We start from the raw sequence: 22,415 nt of genomic DNA on the forward strand, positions 1-22,415 counted from the left end.
AGTTGCACCGAACCGACCAATGACTGAAGTGATTCATTTTCTACTATTATTTCATTAATTTCCTTGTACGGTAAAGTTGCATTTCTGCGACTTTGGCGCTTAAAGGGTTAGAATACAGAGTTTTTGGTTTCAATACCTTATCATCTGCTGCCATCTTCTGTATTTTTTGTAAATAAAGGTGGACAAAAATAAATAAATATTTGACAAACGCCAAGCCTAGCCCCAAGCCCCAAGGACTGATAACCCTTTAGGCGCCAGAGATTATGGATGAAATAAATGTATAAATAAAAAACTTCCTGAGATACAGAGAACTGAAGCCGGGGCACAGCTCTGGGTCGGCAGTGCCCCTGGAGGCCCGTAGAAGCTCCACACTCCAGTTGATTCTTGGATAAAAGGGCACCCAGCCGGTCTCGAACTCGCGTGAGGCGGAGCAGGGATCATCCACCCCGCAAACGGCCAGACTTTGCCCGGCCAGGGAGCACCTTCTGCGGGTCGGAGGCTCCGGGTCGGAGCCCCTGGAGCCTGGAGCCCTCACCGGGCCCCGAACTCGGCTGCCGGAGGCAGTGCAGTGCCTCATGGATAAAAGGGCACCCAGCCGGTCTCGAACTCGCGTGAGGCGGAGCAGGGATCATCCACCCCGCACACGGCCAGACTTTGCCCGGCCAGGGAGCACCTTCTGCGGGTCGGAGGCTCCGGGTCGGAGCCCCTGGAGCCTGGAGCCCTCACCGGGCCCCGAACTCGGCTGCCGGAGGCAGTGCAGTGCCTCATGGATAAAAGGGCACCCAGCCGGTCTCGAACTCGCGTGAGGCGGAGCAGGGATCATCCACCCCGCACACGGCCAGACTTTGCCCGGCCAGGGAGCACCTTCTGCGGGTCGGAGGCTCCGGGTCGGAGCCCCTGGAGCCTGGAGCCCTCACCGGGCCCCGAACTCGGCTGCCGGAGGCAGTGCAGTGCCTCATGGATAAAAGGGCACCCAGCCGGTCTCGAACTCGCGTGAGGCGGAGCAGGGATCATCCACCCCGCACACGGCCAGACTTTGCCCGGCCAGGGAGCACCTTCTGCGGGTCGGAGGCTCCGGGTCGGAGCCCCTGGAGCCTGGAGCCCTCACCGGGCCCCGAACTCGGCTGCCGGAGGCAGTGCAGTGCCTCATGGATAAAAGGGCACCCAGCCGGTCTCGAACTCACGTGAGGCGGAGCAGGGATCATCCACCCCGCACACGGCCAGACTTTGCCCGGCCAGGGAGCACCTTCTGCGGGTCGGAGGCTCCGGGTCGGAGCCCCTGGAGCCTGGAGCCCTCACCGGGCCCCGAACTCGGCTGCCGGAGGCAGTGCAGTGCCTCATGGATAAAAGGGCACCCAGCCGGTCTCGAACTCGCGTGAGGCGGAGCAGGGATCATCCACCCCGCACACGACCAGACTTTGCCCGGGGAAGGGCCACTCTGGCTGGGCATGGCCCCCACTGAGCACCCCCTGGAACCCCTGGAGCCGCCGGAGCACCTCCAGAGCCACCCCCCACTCCTCCAGACTCACCCCGGGGAAGGGCCACTCTGGCTGGGCATGACCTCCACTGAGCACCCCCTGGAGCCCCCGGAGCACCTCCAGAGCCACCCCCCACTCTCCCCAGACTATGCCCGGGGAAGGGCCACTCTGGCTGGGCATGGCCTCCGCCGAGCACCCCCTGGAACCCCTCCAGAGCCACCCCCCACTCCTCCAGACTTTGCCCGGGGAAGGGCCACTCTGGCTGGGCATGGCCCCCACTGAGCACCCCCTGGAACCCCTGGAGCCCCCGGAGCACCTCCAGAGCCACCCCCCACTCTCCCCAGATTCTGCCCGGGGAAGGGCCACTCTGGCTGGGCATGGCCTCCACTGAGCACCCCCTGGAGCCCCCGGAGCACCTCCAGAGCCACCCCCACTCTCCCCAGACTATGCCCGGGGAAGGGCCACTCTGGCTGGGCATGGCCCCCACTGAGCACCCCCTGGAACCCCTGGAGCCCCCGGAGCACCTCCAGAGCCACCCCCCACTCCTCCAGACTCTGCCCGGGGAAGGGCCACTCTGGCTGGGCATGGCCTCCACTGAGCACCCTCTGGAGCCCCCAGAGCACCTCCAGAGCCACCCCCCTCTCCCCAGACTATGCCCGGGGAAGGGACACTCTGGCTGGGCATGGCCTCCACTGAGCACCCCCTGGAGCCCCCGGAGCACCTCCAGAGCCACCCCCCACTCTCCCCAGACTATGCCCGGGGAAGGGCCACTCTGGCTGGGCATGGCCTCCGCCGAGCACCCCCTGGAGCCCCCGGAGCACCTCCAGAGCCACCCCCCACTCCTCCAGACTCTGCCCGGGGAAGGGACACTCTGGCTGGGCATGGCCTCCACTGAGCACCCCCTGAAGCCCCCGGAGCACCTCCAGAGCCACCCCCCACTCTCCCCAGACTATGCCCGGGGAAGGGCCACTCTGGCTGGGCATGGCCTCCACTGAGCACCCCCTGGAGCCCCCGGAGCACCTCCAGAGCCACCCCCCACTCTCCCCAGACTATGCCCGGGGAAGGGCCACTCTGGCTGGGCATGGCCTCCGCCGAGCACCCCCTGGAACCCCTGGAGCCCCTCCAGAGCCACCCCCCACTCCTCCAGACTCACCCCGGGGAAGGGCCACTCTGGCTGGGCATGGCCTCCGCCGAGCACCCCCCTGGAACCCCTGGAGCCCCTCCAGAGCCACCCCCACTCCTCCAGACTCTGCCCGGGGAAGGGCCACTCTGGCTGGGCATGGCCTCCACTGAGCACCCCCTGGAGCCCCCGGAGCACCTCCAGAGCCACCCCCCACTCTCCCCAGACTATGCCCGGGGAAGGGCCACTCTGGCTGGGCATGGCCTCCGCCGAGCACCCCCTGGAGCCCCCGGAGCACCTCCAGAGCCACCCCCCACTCTCCCCAGATTCTGCCCGGGGAAGGGCCACTCTGGCTGGGCATGGCCTCCGCCGAGCACCCCCTGGAACCCCTGGACCCCCTCCAGAGCCACCCCCCACTCCTCCAGACTCACCCCGGGGAAGGGCAACTCTGGCTGGGCATGGCCCCCACTGAGCACCCCCTGGAACCCCTGGAGCCTCCGGAGCACCTCCAGAGCCACTCCCCACTCTCCCCAGATTCTGCCCGGGGAAGGGCCACTCTGGCTGGGCATGGCCTCCGCCGAGCACCCCCTGGAACCCCTGGAGCCCCTCCAGAGCCACCCCGCATTCCCCCAAACTCAGTCTGGGGACGGGCCACTCTTCCCCGGTTTGCAGGCTCTGGGACTCCGGGGATGACCACCGGGGACCAGGCCCTCCCTTCGAACCCGGGGACCCACACTTAAGCACCCCCACACGGGCTACACACCCTTGTTTCAGCCCCCTGGAGGTCCGTGCCCTTGGTACTATACCATGGAAGTCCGTGCCCTTGGTACTCCGACTGGAGTACCAAGGGAACGGCCCAGCACTCACCACAGAGGCTCGCGCCGGCCCCGGCCCACCTTTCGTCCCCGGGTACCCACACTTAAGCACCCCAACACGAGCTACACACCCTTGGTGCAGCCCCCTGGAAGTCCGTGCCCTTGGTACTCTGAGCCACTTTAAAAGATAAAAAGCACCAGGACCCCAAGGCCCTGGCTCCCCTGTCCCCTACACCACACTTGGAGGCAGGGCCCTTGCCCTCCACTGGCTGCCCCCGCGCCCAATGTACTCCATAACCGAAGAAGAGAGGGGGACCCGGAGGCCGGCCTACTAGGGTAACAGGTTTAATTTAGAGCCGGGGCTCTGGACCACAAATGCCAACAACCCCGCAGTGCGCAGGAGCCTTCGAAGCTGGATGAAACCAGAACGGGGCCCTACGATGGCGGTGACCAGCCAGTTGATAGCAAAGTGAGCCCTGGACAGGCGCTGCATTTGACAAACTCAGAGACGAGGAAGGGACCGGAGTCGGACCAAATATATCATCTGGCGCTGTGTCCAGCGTAAGGGTGAGCCAGCGCAAATCAGGACCACAAATGCCAACAACCCCGCAGTGCGCAGGAGCCTTCGAAGCTGGATGAAACCAGAATGGGGCCCTACGATGGCGGTGACCAGCCAGTTGATAGCAAAGTGAGCCCTGGACAGGCGCTGCATTTGACAAACTCAGAGACGAGGAAGGGACCGGAGTCGGACCAAATATATCATCTGGCGCTGTGTCCAGCGTAAGGGTGAGCCAGCGCAAATCAGGACCACAAATGCCAACAACCCCGCAGTGCGCAGGAGCCTTCGAAGCTGGATGAAACCAGAACGGGGCCCTACGATGGCGGTGACCAGCCAGTTGATAGCAAAGTGAGCCCTGGACAGGCGCTGCATTTGACAAACTCAGAGACGAGGAAGGGACCGGAGTCGGACCAAATATATCATCTGGCGCTGTGTCCAGCGTAAGGGTGAGCCAGCGCAAATCAGGACCACAAATGCCAACAACCCCGCAGTGCGCAGGAGCTTTCGAAGCTGGATGAAACCAGAACGGGGCCCTACGATGGCGGTGACCAGCCAGTTGATAGCAAAGTGAGCCCTGGACAGGCGCTGCATTTGACAAACTCAGAGACGAGGAAGGGACCGGAGTCGGACCAAAAATATGCGCCCGCCCTGCCCCCCGCCCCGCGCAGAGCCATCGGACACGTTGAGGCTGAAGGGGACTGGCGCAGAGCCCTTGGGCCCAGGGGCTAAGCGCAGCCATCATCCTTCAAGCCGCGCCTCCTGCTGCGCGGGGGTGAGTGACAATGGGCTCGGACTGTGGTTCCGTCGGACGCGTTGAGGCTGAAGGAGACTGGCGCAGAGCCCCTGTAACAGGGGCTAAGCGCAGCCATCATCCTCCAAGCCGCGCGTCCTTCAGTGCGGGGGTGAGTGACAGTGGGCCTGGACTGTTGTTCCACCGGACGCGTTGAGGCTGAAGGGGACTGGTGCAGAGCCCCTGTGCCAGGGGCTAAGCGCAGCCATCATCCTCCAAGCCGCGCGTCCTTCTGCGCAGGGGTGAGTGACAGTGGACCCGGACTGTGTTCCCACCGGACGCGTTGAGGCTGAAGGGGACTGGCTCAGAGCCCCTGGCACAGGGGCTAAGCACAGCCATCATCCTTCAAGCCGCGCGTCCTTCAGTGCGGGGGTGAGTGACAGAGGGCCTGGACTGTTGTTCCACCGGACGCGTTGAGGCTGAAGGGGACTGGTGCAGAGCCCCTGTGCCAGGGGCTAAGCGCAGCCATCATCCTCCAAGCCGCGCGTCCTTCTGCGCAGGGGTGAGTGACAATGGACCCGGACTGTGTTCCCACCGGACGCGTTGAGGCTGAAGGGGACTGGCTCAGAGCCCCTGGCACAGGGGCTAAGCGCAGCCATCATCCTCCAAGCCGCGCGTCCTTCAGTGCGGGGGTGAGTGACAGTGGGCCTGGACTGTTGTTCCACCGGACGCGTTGAGGCTGAAGGGGACTGGTGCAGAGCCCCTGTGCCAGGGGCTAAGCGCAGCCATCATCCTCCAAGCCGCGCGTCCTTCTGCGCAGGGGTGAGTGACAGTGGACCCGGACTGTGTTCCCACCGGACGCGTTGAGGCTGAAGGGGACTGGCTCAGAGCCCCTGGCACAGGGGCTAAGCACAGCCATCATCCTTCAAGCCGCGCGTCCTTCAGTGCGGGGGTGAGTGACAGAGGGCCTGGACTGTTGTTCCACCGGACGCGTTGAGGCTGAAGGGGACTGGTGCAGAGCCCCTGTGCCAGGGGCTAAGCGCAGCCATCATCCTCCAAGCCGCGCGTCCTTCTGCGCAGGGGTGAGTGACAATGGACCCGGACTGTGTTCCCACCGGACGCGTTGAGGCTGAAGGGGACTGGCTCAGAGCCCCTGGCACAGGGGCTAAGCGCAGCCATCATCCTTCAAGCCGCGCGTCCTTCAGTGCGGGGGTGAGTGACGGTCCCATCTCCGGAGACAAGGGGCCAGGCGCGGGGGAAGCCAGTCAGACTGAAGCCCCGCGCCTGGTGGGACCTCTGTCTCGGCCTCGCTTCCAACGTGTCCGGCGTGAGGTTAGCCGGAGCAAACCACAGCCGCAAAATGTAAACAAACCCGCAGTGCGCAGGAGCCTTCGAAGCTGGATAAAACCAGAACGGGGCCCTACGATGGCGGGTCTTGAGTGCCAATAGACCAAGCTCCTTGTCTGGTATACATAGAACCATGATTTGTACCATTTTCATGGTTGATTCACGGATGATCCCTGCTCCGCCTCACGCGAGTTGGACGGCTGGGTGCCTTTTATCCATGAGGCACTGCACTGCCTCCGGCAGCCGAGTTCGGGGCCCGGTGAGGGCTCCAGGCTCCAGGGGCTCCGACCCGGAGCCTCCGACCCGCAGAAGGTGCTCCCTGGCCGGGCAAAGTCTGGCCGTATGTGGGGTGGATGGCCCTGGGTCTGGGCGGCGCTAAGATCACGGAGCGGGTCACCTCCGCGTACAGCCCGTGGTCAGCGTGACACCGTGCTCTGCCCCGAGCAATCAGAGCAAACAGGAAGCTTCTGGAAGTGCCCGGGAGTCTGGTAAAATCAAGCCGAAAATAGACCCTCTCATGCCGGGTCTGAGCGGCACTTAGAGCCCGGAGGAGCGCGGAGCGCGGGGCTCCATTCAGAGGCTCCGTGATCCGCCTTACAACCAGCTCTCACCTCCGCGTACAGCCCGTGGTCAGCGTGACACCGTGCTCTGCCCCGAGCAATCAGAGCAAACAGGAAGCTTCTGGAAGTGCCCGGGAGTCTGGTAAAATCAAGCCGAAAATAGACCCTCTCATGCCGGGTCTGAGCGGCACTTAGAGCCCGGAGGAGCGCGGAGCGCGGGGCTCCATTCAGAGGCTCCGTGATCCGACGCTCACCTCCGCACCTCCGAACCATGACTTGACATTACGGCTGTGAAGGAGCCTTGGAAGCTGGATAAAACCAGAACGGGGCCCATCGATCGCGGTTCTCGTGTGCCCGTCAAACGAGCTCCTTGCCCGGTATCCGCACAACCAAGAAATGTACCTGTTTCGATTGCGAAAAACGTCATTCTCAAAAACCGCCCGCCCCTCCCTCCCAGCATTACCATTTTGCACATTCCGTGTGAGAGCAGCGTAAGAATTTCTCGGGAGCAGCGTGATTTAGCCCGGGAATTTTGAGCTGAACGCTTATTCCCACGAGCCCAAAAAACGACTAAGTCCAACGGTATATAGTGTACTATTGCCGAAAAACGACAGAGTCTTTTCGGGTATAGTGTACTATTTCGGTTTTTACTCTAAGTCCCTCAGGGGCATATGGTGCTATACTATGATGGTCAGATCACCTCCAGGCCCCAGGGGAGTGCTTTTCTGGGGGCAAACAGTGCACTGATGATGGGGGATTATTTCATTTTGCTCATTTTGGTGTTTTTTCACATTTTAACCCATTTTCACCCCATTTGCTCACAACTTCATACTACGGCCCGGAAAAACGACAGAGTCGCTCGGGTATAGTGTACTATTGCCGAAAAATGACAGAGTCTTTTCAGGTATAGTGTACTATTTCGGTTTTTACTCTAAGTCCCTCAGGGGCATATGGTGCTATACTCTGATGGTCAGATCACCTCCAGGCCCCAGGGGAGTGCTTTTCTGGGGGCAAACAGTGCACTGATGATGGGGGATTATTTCATTTTGCTCATTTTGGTGTTTTTTCACATTTTAACCCATTTTCACCCCTTTTGCTCACAACTTCATACTACGGCCCGGAAAAACGACAGAGTCCCTCGGGTATAGTGTACTATTGCCGAAAAACGACAGAGTCCCTCGGGTATAGTGTACTATTGCCGAAAAACGACAGAGTCCCTCGGGTATAGTGTACTATTGCCGAAAAACGACAGAGTCCCTCGGGTATAGTGTACTATTGCCGAAAAACGACAGAGTCCCTCGGGTATAGTGTACTATTGCCGAAAAACGACAGAGTCCCTCGGGTATAGTGTACTATTGCCGAAAAACGACAGAGTCCCTCGGGTATAGTGTACTATTGGCTGGAAGCTCGGTTTTTTTTCTAAGACCAGCAGGGGTATATGGTACTATATTCTGGTGGTCAGATCACCTCCAGGCCCCAGGGGAGTGCTTTTCTGGGGGCAAACTGTGCACTGATGATGGGGGATTATTTCATTTTGCTCATTTTGGTGTTTTTTCACATTTTAACCCATTTTCACCCCTTTTGCTCACATCTTCAAACTCGGGCCCTGATTACAAGTTCTGACCAAATGATGACAAACACGGTATTTATTATGTATTTTTTTCATTTTTTTTATTTTTCCAACTTATACATCCATCATTGGTGCCAGGCAGGTTGTGGAGAAAGCAGTGAAGAAAGGAGAGAGCCATCACAGAAAAGATGTCCATCCAGGGTCAAGGTACCCTGCACTTTTACATATCCAAATGACAGCATTTAAAGTTTTTTAGCGTATGGTATCTCTCGTTGCATGGAACCGCACAGAGGCCAACGCCACACTGACGGCACCTGTACTTTGTTTGCCGCCTGCCTTTGGTACGAGAGCGGTCAGAGCACACGGCGCAGTCTGGACGTCCCTCTGCTTGACAAAGCCAATGACGCTCTGTGAGTCTCTGTGGCATTTCACCCTCCGGTCTTGAGCGCCTTTCTTGTTTTTTGGAGTGATCAGCCAGTAATGCATCAATAATGTTCTGAATGTAAACCTTTAAAGGTTTGTGTGGGCCTGGAGTGGATTTGGTGTATATGATGTGTGAGTTGACAATACTTATGCTTATAATGGCATTGAATATGCGATGATACCATTTCCGGGACCTGTGTGGAAAGAGGTATGTCTTCATCCTCTGGTCAGCAGTGTCCACTCCACCCATGTAGGCGTTGTACTGGTCGACACATACAGGTCTTTTGATGTCACGGAAGCCAGTGTCATCTGTCTTGGATCGGATCCTCCTCTGAACACAATCATTTCCATGGACTGTGGACAACATGGTGAGACGTTTAGTATCGTGCCAAGCACAAGCCAGGAGTTTTCCCTTTCTGCAAAAAACTGGGTCATCTCCTTTTTTCAGCTGTAAGACACTTTTACCAAGGCATTTTGGCATCCCCAACCTGGTAATCCTTACCGTCCCACACAGTCCAGTTTCCAAATCTGCTAATTCATTTGCAATTACAGGCGAGGTATAGTAACTGTCCATGTAAATCTCGTGTCCTTTGCCCGTAAAGGGAGAAACCAACTCACGGACAACTGCGTGTGTTGCACTGATGTTGCTTGCATTATTTTTGTACTGTCCAGTGTGCATTGACCAGCGCAAAACATACCCTGAACAGCTTTCACTCAGGGCATACACTCTATAGCCATATTTGTCAGGTTTATTCGGAGAGTAACATTTTAGTGAAGATCTCCCCTTGAAAGCTATTGTCATTTCATCTAAAGAAAGCTCCTTGATTGGACTGTAAACTGCTGCAAATTTGGGAATAATCAAATCTATTATTGGGCGGACTTTGAACAGTTTATCGTGCCCGGGCTCGCCTGTTCTCACATAATCATTATTGTTGACAAAATGAAAGAACGAAAGAATGATTTCAAATCTGTTTCTTGACATTACATTTCCAAATCCAGGCGTTTGTGTAAGCCAAAATGTTCCCCAGTAATCCTCGATTTCAGGTTTCTCAACAAGGCCCATGGAGAGATGCAAAGCGAAGAAAGCTTTCATTTCGGTGACTGATACATCATACCACTCAAGAAATCTTGAATGTGGCTTCAGAATCATAGGTGCCATACACTGATGTGCATATCTATTTGTCTCATCAGTAATGAAAGTCCAAAACTGATCGGTCAGAAAGAGTGACAGAATATCAAATGGATTAGCATCCGTCAGATCCATCTCTCCTGTGTAGCCAACTGGGTCTTCAAAAGGTTTGATCCATGCCTCAAATACCTCGACCTCTCTCAGCATGTCCCAGCTCTCATCCACCGGGCAAGTTTTACTGCAGCCACTGGTTCCACTGGTTCCTCGCCTCCGTCTGTCCTTTGCACCTGTCCGTTGTTTCGAAGTCCCTTCATCTCCACTTGGAAATCCATCGTCACTCTCGGGGAGATAATACCCTTCAGAGTCAGAATCTGCTGTAAATTGCATGCCACGTGTACTTCCTCCAGCCATTTTTTTCCTTACCGGATCTGCCCTGGATCATACCTGGCTAATAAAGGGAAGTTGCACCGAACCGACCAATGACTGAAGTGATTCATTTTCTACTATTATTTCATTAATTTCCTTGTACGGTAAAGTTGCATTTCTGCGACTTTGGCGCTTAAAGGGTTAGAATACAGAGTTTTTGGTTTCAATACCTTATCATCTGCTGCCATCTTCTGTATTTTTTGTAAATAAAGGTGGACAAAAATAAATAAATATTTGACAAACGCCAAGCCTAGCCCCAAGCCCCAAGGACTGATAACCCTTTAGGCGCCAGAGATTATGGATGAAATAAATGTATAAATAAAAAACTTCCTGAGATACAGAGAACTGAAGCCGGGGCACAGCTCTGGGTCGGCAGTGCCCCTGGAGGCCCGTAGAAGCTCCACACTCCAGTTGATTCTTGGATAAAAGGGCACCCAGCCGGTCTCGAACTCGCGTGAGGCGGAGCAGGGATCATCCACCCCGCACACGGCCAGACTTTGCCCGGCCAGGGAGCACCTTCTGCGGGTCGGAGGCTCCGGGTCGGAGCCCCTGGAGCCTGGAGCCCTCACCGGGCCCCGAACTCGGCTGCCGGAGGCAGTGCAGTGCCTCATGGATAAAAGGGCACCCAGCCGGTCTCGAACTCGCGTGAGGCGGAGCAGGGATCATCCACCCCGCACACGGCCAGACTTTGCCCGGCCAGGGAGCACCTTCTGCGGGTCGGAGGCTCCGGGTCGGAGCCCCTGGAGCCTGGAGCCCTCACCGGGCCCCGAACTCGGCTGCCGGAGGCAGTGCAGTGCCTCATGGATAAAAGGGCACCCAGCCGGTCTCGAACTCGCGTGAGGCGGAGCAGGGATCATCCACCCCGCACACGGCCAGACTTTGCCCGGCCAGGGAGCACCTTCTGCGGGTCGGAGGCTCCGGGTCGGAGCCCCTGGAGCCTGGAGCCCTCACCGGGCCCCGAACTCGGCTGCCGGAGGCAGTGCAGTGCCTCATGGATAAAAGGGCACCCAGCCGGTCTCGAACTCGCGTGAGGCGGAGCAGGGATCATCCACCCCGCACACGGCCAGACTTTGCCCGGCCAGGGAGCACCTTCTGCGGGTCGGAGGCTCCGGGTCGGAGCCCCTGGAGCCTGGAGCCCTCACCGGGCCCCGAACTCGGCTGCCGGAGGCAGTGCAGTGCCTCATGGATAAAAGGGCACCCAGCCGGTCTCGAACTCGCGTGAGGCGGAGCAGGGATCATCCACCCCGCACACGGCCAGACTTTGCCCGGCCAGGGAGCACCTTCTGCGGGTCGGAGGCTCCGGGTCGGAGCCCCTGGAGCCTGGAGCCCTCACCGGGCCCCGAACTCGGCTGCCGGAGGCAGTGCAGTGCCTCATGGATAAAAGGGCACCCAGCCGGTCTCGAACTCGCGTGAGGCGGAGCAGGGATCATCCACCCCGCACACGACCAGACTTTGCCCGGGGAAGGGCCACTCTGGCTGGGCATGGCCCCCACTGAGCACCCCCTGGAACCCCTGGAGCCCCCGGAGCACCTCCAGAGCCACCCCCCACTCCTCCAGACTCACCCCGGGGAAGGGCCACTCTGGCTGGGCATGGCCTCCACTGAGCACCCCCTGGAGCCCCCGGAGCACCTCCAGAGCCACCCCCCACTCTCCCCAGACTATGCCCGGGGAAGGGCCACTCTGGCTGGGCATGGCCTCCGCCGAGCACCCCCTGGAACCCCTCCAGAGCCACCCCCCACTCCTCCAGACTTTGCCCGGGGAAGGGCCACTCTGGCTGGGCATGGCCCCCACTGAGCACCCCCTGGAACCCCTGGAGCCCCCGGAGCACCTCCAGAGCCACCCCCCACTCTCCCCAGATTCTGCCCGGGGAAGGGCCACTCTGGCTGGGCATGGCCTCCACTGAGCACCCCCTGGAGCCCCCGGAGCACCTCCAGAGCCACCCCCACTCTCCCCAGACTATGCCCGGGGAAGGGCCACTCTGGCTGGGCATGGCCCCCACTGAGCACCCCCTGGAACCCCTGGAGCCCCCGGAGCACCTCCAGAGCCACCCCCCACTCCTCCAGACTCTGCCCGGGGAAGGGCCACTCTGGCTGGGCATGGCCTCCACTGAGCACCCTCTGGAGCCCCCAGAGCACCTCCAGAGCCACCCCCCACTCTCCCCAGACTATGCCCGGGGAAGGGCCACTCTGGCTGGGCATGGCCTCCGCTGAGCACCCCCTGGAGCCCCCGGAGCACCTCCAGAGCCACCCCCCACTCTCCCCAGACTCACCCCGGGGAAGGGCCACTCTGGCTGGGCATGGCCTCCGCTGAGCACCCCCTGGAGCCCCCGGAGCACCTCCAGAGCCACCCCCCACTCCTCCAGACTCTGCCCGGGGAAGGGACACTCTGGCTGGGCATGGCCTCCACTGAGCACCCCCTGGAGCCCCCGGAGCACCTCCAGAGCCACCCCCCACTCTCCCCAGACTATGCCCGGGGAAGGGCCACTCTGGCTGGGCATGGCCTCCGCCGAGCACCCCCTGGAGCCCCCGGAGCACCTCCAGAGCCACCCCCCACTCCTCCAGACTCTGCCCGGGGAAGGGACACTCTGGCTGGGCATGGCCTCCACTGAGCACCCCCTGAAGCCCCCGGAGCACCTCCAGAGCCACCCCCCACTCTCCCCAGACTATGCCCGGGGAAGGGCCACTCTGGCTGGGCATGGCCTCCACTGAGCACCCCCTGGAGCCCCCGGAGCACCTCCAGAGCCACCCCCCACTCTCCCCAGACTATGCCCGGGGAAGGGCCACTCTGGCTGGGCATGGCCTCCGCCGAGCACCCCCTGGAACCCCTGGAGCCCCTCCAGAGCCACCCCCCACTCCTCCAGACTCACCCCGGGGAAGGGCCACTCTGGCTGGGCATGGCCTCCGCCGAGCACCCCCCTGGAACCCCTGGAGCCCCTCCAGAGCCACCCCCACTCCTCCAGACTCTGCCCGGGGAAGGGCCACTCTGGCTGGGCATGGCCTCCACTGAGCACCCCCTGGAGCCCCCGGAGCACCTCCAGAGCCACCCCCCACTCTCCCCAGACTATGCCCGGGGAAGGGCCACTCTGGCTGGGCATGGCCTCCGCCGAGCACCCCCTGGAGCCCCCGGAGCACCTCCAGAGCCACCCCCCACTCTCCCCAGATTCTGCCCGGGGAAGGGCCACTCTGGCTGGGCATGGCCTCCGCCGAGCACCCCCTGGAACCCCTGGAGCCCCTCCAGAGCCACCCCCCACTCCTCCAGACTCACCCCGGGGAAGGGCAACTCTGGCTGGGCATGGCCCCCACTGAGCACCCCCTGGAACCCCTGGAGCCTCCGGAGCACCTCCAGAGCCACTCCCCACTCTCCCCAGATTCTGCCCGGGGAAGGGCCACTCTGGCTGGGCATGGCCTCCGCCGAGCACCCCCTGGAACCCCTGGAGCCCCTCCAGAGCCACCCCGCATTCCCCCAAACTCAGTCTGGGGACGGGCCACTCTTCCCCGGTTTGCAGGCTCTGGGACTCCGGGGATGACCACCGGGGACCAGGCCCTCCCTTCGAACCCGGGGACCCACACTTAAGCACCCCCACACGGGCTACACACCCTTGTTTCAGCCCCCTGGAGGTCCGTGCCCTTGGTACTATACCATGGAAGTCCGTGCCCTTGGTACTCCGACTGGAGTACCAAGGGAACGGCCCAGCACTCACCACAGAGGCTCGCGCCGGCCCCGGCCCACCTTTCGTCCCCGGGTACCCACACTTAAGCACCCCAACACGAGCTACACACCCTTGGTGCAGCCCCCTGGAAGTCCGTGCCCTTGGTACTCTGAGCCACTTTAAAAGATAAAAAGCACCAGGACCCCAAGGCCCTGGCTCCCCTGTCCCCTACACCACACTTGGAGGCAGGGCCCTTGCCCTCCACTGGCTGCCCCCGCGCCCAATGTACTCCATAACCGAAGAAGAGAGGGGGACCCGGAGGCCGGCCTACTAGGGTAACAGGTTTAATTTAGAGCCGGGGCTCTGGACCACAAATGCCAACAACCCCGCAGTGCGCAGGAGCCTTCGAAGCTGGATGAAACCAGAACGGGGCCCTACGATGGCGGTGACCAGCCAGTTGATAGCAAAGTGAGCCCTGGACAGGCGCTGCATTTGACAAACTCAGAGACGAGGAAGGGACCGGAGTCGGACCAAATATATCATCTGGCGCTGTGTCCAGCGTAAGGGTGAGCCAGCGCAAATCAGGACCACAAATGCCAACAACCCCGCAGTGCGCAGGAGCTTTCGAAGCTGGATGAAACCAGAACGGGGCCCTACGATGGCGGTGACCAGCCAGTTGATAGCAAAGTGAGCCCTGGACAGGCGCTGCATTTGACAAACTCAGAGACGAGGAAGGGACCGGAGTCGGACCAAAAATATGCGCCCGCCCTGGCCCCCGCCCCGCGCAGAGCCATCGGACACGTTGAGGCTGAAGGGGACTGGCGCAGAGCCCTTGGGCCCAGGGGCTAAGCGCAGCCATCATCCTTCAAGCCGCGCCTCCTGCTGCGCGGGGGTGAGTGACAATGGGCTCGGACTGTGGTTCCGTCGGACGCGTTGAGGCTGAAGGAGACTGGCGCAGAGCCCCTGTAACAGGGGCTAAGCGCAGCCATCATCCTCCAAGCCGCGCGTCCTTCAGTGCGGGGGTGAGTGACAGTGGGCCTGGACTGTTGTTCCACCGGACGCGTTGAGGCTGAAGGGGACTGGTGCAGAGCCCCTGTGCCAGGGGCTAAGCGCAGCCATCATCCTCCAAGCCGCGCGTCCTTCTGCGCAGGGGTGAGTGACAGTGGACCCGGACTGTGTTCCCACCGGACGCGTTGAGGCTGAAGGGGACTGGTGCAGAGCCCCTGTGCCAGGGGCTAAGCGCAGCCATCATCCTCCAAGCCGCGCGTCCTTCTGCGCAGGGGTGAGTGACAATGGACCCGGACTGTGTTCCCACCGGACGCGTTGAGGCTGAAGGGGACTGGCTCAGAGCCCCTGGCACAGGGGCTAAGCGCAGCCATCATCCTCCAAGCCGCGCGTCCTTCAGTGCGGGGGTGAGTGACAGTGGGCCTGGACTGTTGTTCCACCGGACGCGTTGAGGCTGAAGGGGACTGGCTCAGAGCCCCTGGCACAGGGGCTAAGCACAGCCATCATCCTTCAAGCCGCGCGTCCTTCAGTGCGGGGGTGAGTGACGGTCCCATCTCCGGAGACAAGGGGCCAGGCGCGGGGGAAGCCAGTCAGACTGAAGCCCCGCGCCTGGTGGGACCTCTGTCTCGGCCTCGCTTCCAACGTGTCCGGCGTGAGGTTAGCCGGAGCAAACCACAGCCGCAAAATGTAAACAAACCCGCAGTGCGCAGGAGCCTTCGAAGCTGGATAAAACCAGAACGGGGCCCTACGATGGCGGGTCTTGAGTGCCAATAGACCAAGCTCCTTGTCTGGTATACATAGAACCATGATTTGTACCATTTTCATGGTTGATTCACGGATGATCCCTGCTCCGCCTCACGCGAGTTGGACGGCTGGGTGCCTTTTATCCATGAGGCACTGCACTGCCTCCGGCAGCCGAGTTCGGGGCCCGGTGAGGGCTCCAGGCTCCAGGGGCTCCGACCCGGAGCCTCCGACCCGCAGAAGGTGCTCCCTGGCCGGGCAAAGTCTGGCCGTATGTGGGGTGGATGGCCCTGGGTCTGGGCGGCGCTAAGATCACGGAGCGGGTCACCTCCGCGTACAGCCCGTGGTCAGCGTGACACCGTGCTCTGCCCCGAGCAATCAGAGCAAACAGGAAGCTTCTGGAAGTGCCCGGGAGTCTGGTAAAATCAAGCCGAAAATAGACCCTCTCATGCCGGGTCTGAGCGGCACTTAGAGCCCGGAGGAGCGCGGAGCGCGGGGCTCCATTCAGAGGCTCCGTGATCCGCCTTACAACCAGCTCTCACCTCCGCGTACAGCCCGTGGTCAGCGTGACACCGTGCTCTGCCCCGAGCAATCAGAGCAAACAGGAAGCTTCTGGAAGTGCCCGGGAGTCTGGTAAAATCAAGCCGAAAATAGACCCTCTCATGCCGGGTCTGAGCGGCGCTTAGAGCCCGGAGGAGCGCGGAGCGCGGGGCTCCATTCAGAGGCTCCGTGATCCGCCTTACAACCAGCTCTCACCTCCGCGTACAGCCCGTGGTCAGCGTGACACCGTGCTCTGCCCCGAGCAATCAGAGCAAACAGGAAGCTTCTGGAAGTGCCCGGGAGTCTGGTAAAATCAAGCCGAAAATAGACCCTCTCATGCCGGGTCTGAGCGGCGCTTAGAGCCCGGTGGAGCGCGGAGCGCGGGGCTCCATTCAGAGGCTCCGTGATCCGACGCTCACCTCCGCACCTCCGAACCATGACTTGACATTACGGCTGTGAAGGAGCCTTGGAAGCTGGATAAAACCAGAACGGGGCCCATCGATCGCGGTTCTCGTGTGCCCGTCAAACGAGCTCCTTGCCCGGTATCCGCACAACCAGGAAATGTACCTGTTTCGATTGCGAAAAACGTCATTCTCAAAAACCGCCCGCCCCTCCCTCCCAGCATTACCATTTTGCACATTCCGCGTGAGAGCAGCGTAAGAATTTCTCGGGAGCAGCGTGATTTAGCCCGGGAATTTTGAGCTGAACGCTTATTCCCACGAGCCCAAAAAACGACTAAGTCCAACGGTATATAGTGTACTATTGCCGAAAAACGACAGAGTCGCTCTGGTATAGTGTACTATTGCCGAAAAACGACAGAGTCGCTCGGGTATAGTGTACTATTTCGGTTTTTACTCTAAGTCCCTCAGGGGCATATGGTGCTATACTATGATGGTCAGATCACCTCCAGGCCCCAGGGGAGTGCTTTTCTGGGGGCAAACAGTGCACTGATGATGGGGGATTATTTCATTTTGCTCATTTTGGTGTTTTTTCACATTTTAACCCATTTTCACCCCTTTTGCTCACAACTTCATACTACGGCCCGGAAAAACGACAGAGTCCCTCGGGTATAGTGTACTATTGCCGAAAAACGACAGAGTCCCTCGGGTATAGTGTACTATTGCCGAAAAACGACAGAGTCCCTCGGGTATAGTGTACTATTGCCGAAAAACGACAGAGTCCCTCGGGTATAGTGTACTATTGCCGAAAAACGACAAGAGTCCCTCGGGTATAGTGTACTATTGCCGAAAAACGACAGAGTCCCTCGGGTATAGTGTACTATTGCCGAAAAACGACAGAGTCCCTCGGGTATAGTGTACTATTGCCGAAAAACGACAGAGTCCCTCGGGTATAGTGTACTATTGGCTGGAAGCTCGGTTTTTTTTCTAAGACCAGCAGGGGTATATGGTACTATATTCTGGTGGTCAGATCACCTCCAGGCACCAGGGGAGTGCTTTTCTGGGGGCAAACTGTGCACTGATGATGGGGGATTATTTCATTTTGCTCATTTTGGTGTTTTTTCACATTTTAACCCATTTTCACCCCTTTTGCTCACATCTTCAAACTCGGGCCCTGATTACAAGTTCTGACCAAATGATGACAAACACGGTATTTATTATGTATTTTTTTCATTTTTTTTATTTTTCCAACTTATACATCCATCATTGGTGCCAGGCAGGTTGTGGAGAAAGCAGTGAAGAAAGGAGAGAGCCATCACAGAAAAGATGTCCATCCAGGGTCAAGGTACCCTGCACTTTTACATATCCAAATGACAGCATTTAAAGTTTTTTAGCGTATGGTATCTCTCGTTGCATGGAACCGCACAGAGGCCAACGCCACACTGACGGCACCTGTACTTTGTTTGCCGCCTGCCTTTGGTACGAGAGCGGTCAGAGCACACGGCGCAGTCTGGACGTCCCTCTGCTTGACAAAGCCAATGACGCTCTGTGAGTCTCTGTGGCATTTCACCCTCCGGTCTTGAGCGCCTTTCTTGTTTTTTGGAGTGATCAGCCAGTAATGCATCAATAATGTTCTGAATGTAAACCTTTAAAGGTTTGTGTGGGCCTGGAGTGGATTTGGTGTATATGATGTGTGAGTTGACAATACTTATGCTTATAATGGCATTGAATATGCGATGATACCATTTCCGGGACCTGTGTGGAAAGAGGTATGTCTTCATCCTCTGGTCAGCAGTGTCCACTCCACCCATGTAGGCGTTGTACTGGTCGACACATACAGGTCTTTTGATGTCACGGAAGCCAGTGTCATCTGTCTTGGATCGGATCCTCCTCTGAACACAATCATTTCCATGGACTGTGGACAACATGGTGAGACGTTTAGTATCGTGCCAAGCACAAGCCAGGAGTTTTCCCTTTCTGCAAAAAACTGGGTCATCTCCTTTTTTCAGCTGTAAGACACTTTTACCAAGGCATTTTGGCATCCCCAACCTGGTAATCCTTACCGTCCCACACAGTCCAGTTTCCAAATCTGCTAATTCATTTGCAATTACAGGCGAGGTATAGTAACTGTCCATGTAAATCTCGTGTCCTTTGCCCGTAAAGGGAGAAACCAACTCACGGACAACTGCGTGTGTTGCACTGATGTTGCTTGCATTATTTTTGTACTGTCCAGTGTGCATTGACCAGCGCAAAACATACCCTGAACAGCTTTCACTCAGGGCATACACTCTATAGCCATATTTGTCAGGTTTATTCGGAGAGTAACATTTTAGTGAAGATCTCCCCTTGAAAGCTATTGTCATTTCATCTAAAGAAAGCTCCTTGATTGGACTGTAAACTGCTGCAAATTTGGGAATAATCAAATCTATTATTGGGCGGACTTTGAACAGTTTATCGTGCCCGGGCTCGCCTGTTCTCACATAATCATTATTGTTGACAAAATGAAAGAACGAAAGAATGATTTCAAATCTGTTTCTTGACATTACATTTCCAAATCCAGGCGTTTGTGTAAGCCAAAATGTTCCCCAGTAATCCTCGATTTCAGGTTTCTCAACAAGGCCCATGGAGAGATGCAAAGCGAAGAAAGCTTTCATTTCGGTGACTGATACATCATACCACTCAAGAAATCTTGAATGTGGCTTCAGAATCATAGGTGCCATACACTGATGTGCATATCTATTTGTCTCATCAGTAATGAAAGTCCAAAACTGATCGGTCAGAAAGAGTGACAGAATATCAAATGGATTAGCATCCGTCAGATCCATCTCCCCTGTGTAGCCAACTGGGTCTTCAAAAGGTTTGATCCATGCCTCAAATACCTCGACCTCTCTCAGCATGTCCCAGCTCTCATCCACCGGGCAAGTTTTACTGCAGCCACTGGTTCCACTGGTTCCTCGCCTCCGTCTGTCCTTTGCACCTGTCCGTTGTTTCGAAGTCCCTTCATCTCCACTTGGAAATCCATCGTCACTCTCGGGGAGATAATACCCTTCAGAGTCAGAATCTGCTGTAAATTGCATGCCACGTGTACTTCCTCCAGCCATTTTTTTCCTTACCGGATCTGCCCTGGATCATACCTGGCTAATAAAGGGAAGTTGCACCGAACCGACCAATGACTGAAGTGATTCATTTTCTACTATTATTTCATTAATTTCCTTGTACGGTAAAGTTGCATTTCTGCGACTTTGGCGCTTAAAGGGTTAGCATGAGGGTATGATGGCACATTTGCATGTAACGTGACGGCGAAAACAAACTGAATGACTTTTTTTAACCTGAGAGAGGAGGTGCACCGTTCTCGGAGGTACTGCAATACCGAGCCGATGCGTGGAGTGGACGGAGCAAGCCCCAAATTCCATCTCCCTGGTCCAAAAATCAATTTAATATACGGTCCCCGGGTAGGGGACGTATCAGATATTAAACTGATAAGAACAGATACTACACTTGATCTTAGCCAAAAGGCCGAGAAGCGATGCCCACAATGGGTTCGGGGAGCAGTGAGCTCTCCCCACGCTGACCCTCCCGTCAACGGTCCAAAGCGGCGCCCGCGCAAAGCGCCCGGCGGAGGGGCCGGACCGCGAGCGGCGTACATGGAAACGACCCTTTGGGTTTTTTTTTTTTTCCTCTGACAAAAAACAAGAGGGGAGAGCGCGAACGCAGTCCCCCACTACCAGAAATTATGCAGTTGAGATTCCCACATTTGGGGAATTCACAGGGGTCAGCACATCCTGTTTGTGCAATGGACGAGCCTCGCCCTGGGTGAACCACCTTCCTGATCATGGTGTCGCCCCTGCCAGGTAAGTATGAGTTGCTCCGCTCCGAGCCAAGGCCCAGGCCCTGGAAGAGGCAATGTGGCAGCATGGTCCTTCCGGCCATTTGCATGGACCAGCTTCCACCCGACGATTGAGCCCCAGGTTAAACGGCAGCGATACACACGCAAGTCTGTGCGTTCTAAGCACTCTTTTTTACTTTTAAAGTTCTTGAACACGGGATGCCAAACGGAGGGTACGCAAGGGCATGTTTAAAGGCCGACAAGACACAACCTTTGCTCTTGGAGGATGACCGCTTGCTTGCTTTAGACATAGGTAGAAAAGCCCCGCATTGAAGCAGGGCATCAAAAAATTGGAAAGATCTCTTGTTGTCCCTCTCCACGGAAATCTTTAGTAAAAGGCGAAAGATTTATACGCTCTGAAGAGAAACAAGAGTGCCACGTTGCAGCGCCACACGGCGTCCAGTACTTGAGGGCACACGGGGCTTCATCACGGGCAGTGTACTTCTGTTCACGCGCTCATTTGCATCGGCGGTCGCGCGGCAAAAGGGACACGACAAGCTCGCACGTCGTTTCTGTAGTGTAGCGGTTATCACGTTCGCCTAACGCGCGAAAGGTCCTCGGCTCGAAACCGGGCAGAAACAAAGCCTCCTTTTATGTTTGCTTCAATCTTTGACACGGTTCATTCCAAACTCGATGGTTTATTCCTAGAAAAGAGGGAGGAGCGGCGGAATTGTCGGCGTAGTCCTTCAAACTTTTCATCACAGAGATCGGGGGAAAAAGACACCGACACACACGCCCCAAAAAAAAAAAAAAAAAAAAGGGGCCCCCCTGCAGCCCCATATGTCCTCGTTAGTATAGTGGACAGTATCTCCGCTTGTCACGCGGAAGACCTGGGTTCGATTCCCAGACGGGGAGAGAAAGTGCGTTTTACCCAGCACGAAAGCGTTGCACTGACGCTGAGGACTTGTCCCACCAACGTACCTGCGCTACACTATCGCTTCTGTAGTGTAGCGGTTATCACGTTTGCCTCACACGCAAAAGGTCCCCGGCTCGAAACCGGGCAGAAGCACGCCCTCATGCGAAGACTTTACTTGTCGAGGATGGGTTTGAAAGTCGGTGTTGCGTTTGACCCCCCCCCAAAAAAAAACAAAACAACTAGTCACATGTACTGTACTCCACAAAGGGGCCACTCAAATTCCAAAGGTGGCCTATTTTGCACAAGGGTTTACGTGGAATGGGCTACCTCCCAAGGGGGTTGGGTTTAGGAACAGATACTTCACCTTCCCTCCCCCTCTTCTCCAGTCAGGGCTTTTGGCGGGAGATTTGAAATATCCAGCCCTTCCACTCAAAACGTCTCCGAGAATTTTTGTCCACTTCCGGAGCAGACAAACGGCAAGGAAGCGTTTAACATGAGGGTATGATGGCACATTTGCATGTAACGTGACGGCGAAAACAAACTGAATGACTTTTTTTAACCTGAGAGAGGAGGTGCACCGTTCTCGGAGGTACTGCAATACCGAGCCGATGCGTGGAGTGGACGGAGCAAGCCCCAAATTCCATCTCCCTGGTCCAAAAATCAATTTAATATACGGTCCCCGGGTAGGGGACGTATCAGATATTAAACTGATAAGAACAGATACTACACTTGATCTTAGCCAAAAGGCCGAGAAGCGATGCCCACAATGGGTTCGGGGAGCAGTGAGCTCTCCCCACGCTGACCCTCCCGTCAACGGTCCAAAGCGGCGCCCGCGCAAAGCGCCCGGCGGAGGGGCCGGAGCGCGAGCGGCGTACATGGAAACGACCCTTTGTTTTTTTTTTTTTTTCCTCTGACAAAAAACAAGAGGGGAGAGCGCGAACGCAGTCCCCCACTACCAGAAATTATGCAGTTGAGATTCCCACATTTGGGGAATTCACAGGGGTCAGCACATCCTGTTTGTGTAATGGACGAGCCTCGCCCTGGGTGAACCACCTTCCTGATCATGGTGTCGCCCCTGCCAGGTAAGTATGAGTTGCTCCGCTCCGAGCCAAGGCCCAGGCCCTGGAAGAGGCAATGTGGCAGCATGGTCCTTCCGGCCATTTGCATGGACCAGCTTCCACCC

The 22,415-nt window shown here is 57.7% G+C and overlaps 8 non-coding genes across 8 annotated transcripts; 3 read left to right on the forward strand and 5 right to left on the reverse strand.

Annotated features, from left to right (window-relative positions):
- Positions 1 to 19,826: 19,826 nt before the first annotated feature.
- On the reverse strand, positions 19,827 to 20,018 carry LOC140349713 (U2 spliceosomal RNA). The gene has a single exon (XR_011924633.1). It is a non-coding gene; the product is annotated as a U2 spliceosomal RNA (small nuclear RNA).
- A 165-nt stretch (positions 20,019 to 20,183) lies between these two features.
- On the reverse strand, positions 20,184 to 20,349 carry LOC140349627 (U1 spliceosomal RNA). Its single transcript, XR_011924552.1, has one exon. It is a non-coding gene; the product is annotated as a U1 spliceosomal RNA (small nuclear RNA).
- A 287-nt stretch (positions 20,350 to 20,636) lies between these two features.
- LOC140349792 (U5 spliceosomal RNA) lies at positions 20,637 to 20,750 on the reverse strand. Its single transcript, XR_011924710.1, has one exon. It is a non-coding gene; the product is annotated as a U5 spliceosomal RNA (small nuclear RNA).
- Positions 20,751 to 20,884: 134 nt separating this feature from the next.
- On the forward strand, positions 20,885 to 20,957 carry trnav-aac (transfer RNA valine (anticodon AAC)). Its single transcript has one exon. It is a non-coding gene; the product is annotated as a tRNA-Val (tRNA).
- A 202-nt stretch (positions 20,958 to 21,159) lies between these two features.
- trnad-guc (transfer RNA aspartic acid (anticodon GUC)) lies at positions 21,160 to 21,231 on the forward strand. Its single transcript has one exon. It is a non-coding gene; the product is annotated as a tRNA-Asp (tRNA).
- Positions 21,232 to 21,312: 81 nt separating this feature from the next.
- trnav-cac (transfer RNA valine (anticodon CAC)) lies at positions 21,313 to 21,385 on the forward strand. Its single transcript has one exon. It is a non-coding gene; the product is annotated as a tRNA-Val (tRNA).
- Positions 21,386 to 21,799: 414 nt separating this feature from the next.
- LOC140349714 (U2 spliceosomal RNA) lies at positions 21,800 to 21,991 on the reverse strand. Its single transcript, XR_011924634.1, has one exon. It is a non-coding gene; the product is annotated as a U2 spliceosomal RNA (small nuclear RNA).
- Positions 21,992 to 22,156: 165 nt separating this feature from the next.
- LOC140349652 (U1 spliceosomal RNA) lies at positions 22,157 to 22,322 on the reverse strand. The gene has a single exon (XR_011924576.1). It is a non-coding gene; the product is annotated as a U1 spliceosomal RNA (small nuclear RNA).
- Between the last annotated feature and the right edge of the window lie 93 nt (positions 22,323 to 22,415).

Source organism: Eucyclogobius newberryi, unplaced genomic scaffold, assembly GCF_026437365.1.
Source record: "Eucyclogobius newberryi isolate DKJ021-1_F unplaced genomic scaffold, fEucNew1.0.hap1 SCAF_7, whole genome shotgun sequence".
Taxonomy (NCBI): Eukaryota; Metazoa; Chordata; class Actinopteri; order Gobiiformes; family Gobiidae; genus Eucyclogobius; species Eucyclogobius newberryi.